Genomic DNA, 862 nt, shown 5'->3' with positions numbered 1-862 from the left:
CCCGAGTCGGCAACACCCTCCCGAGTCGGCAACACCCGCCCCAGTCGGCAACACGCGCCCCAGTCGGCAACACCCGCCCGAGTCGGCAACACCCTCCCCAGTCAGCACTGGGGCCCTGGCGACCACCACACCCACGCCAGGCCCCAATAAGCATTTAATAAGTGGCACTGTCACTGCTCTATAAACCATGTTCAAAAGCCAGAGGAGCCAAGGGCCTGGAGCAGCGCCGATCGACGGCATCGAGATCTCATTATTCAACTGTCAATACCCAATTCTCCCATCACACAACACGTGCCAGGCAGCGCTCCAGCACAGCGTCCCCCTCCAGCAGAGCGGCCAGCGTGTACGAGTGGTGGCTGTGCTCCCTGAGGGCCTGGGGGTGGGGGAGAGGCCCTGCCTGGACACTGTCAGGTGGGGTTGCTGAGCCATCTTGAACACGTCACCCACAGGCCTCCACCCCTCAGCCCAGGCCCAGGAGAAACCCAGCCCCGGGGCAGCCTGGCACACAGCACCATCCCCTTCCGCCCCGTGGTGGCAGGCGGCCCGTGACCCTGCGTCTCCACATTGCGAAGAGTGTGCCCCAGGACCCATGAGGCCGTTTGTCAGGAGCTGCGCCTGGGGCTGAGGTTGCCCAGAGCCACCCCTCCTAAGGCGAGGTCCAGTCATGCCACACGCTGTGGCCACAGGAGGTCGGGCAGGCATTCTTGGCTGTCACCTCCCTTCCTGGGAGCCGCGGTTTGAAGACCTGCGTCCAGTGTTGGCCTGGCCCAGGCCAGTGTGTGCCGGGGAGTCAGGGTCTAAGGCCCTTGGGGGGCCTGGAAGGGCCCAGGTACTGGTGTTTTTTTTTTTTTTTTTTTTTTTT

At 63.2% G+C, this 862-nt stretch overlaps 1 protein-coding gene across 1 annotated transcript in view; it reads right to left on the bottom strand.

Annotated features, from left to right (window-relative positions):
- The window catches only part of KDM4B (lysine (K)-specific demethylase 4B), a 166578-nt gene that overhangs the window by 10787 nt on the left and 154929 nt on the right, over positions 1 to 862 (bottom strand). The gene's annotated exons all lie outside the window — the stretch shown is intronic.

Source organism: Mandrillus leucophaeus, unplaced genomic scaffold (genome assembly GCF_000951045.1).
Source record: "Mandrillus leucophaeus isolate KB7577 unplaced genomic scaffold, Mleu.le_1.0 Scaffold8, whole genome shotgun sequence".
In the NCBI taxonomy this organism is placed as follows: Eukaryota; Metazoa; Chordata; class Mammalia; order Primates; family Cercopithecidae; genus Mandrillus; species Mandrillus leucophaeus.
Note: the sequence above shows the minus strand (reverse complement) of the source record. Positions and strands in the feature narration are given on the sequence as shown.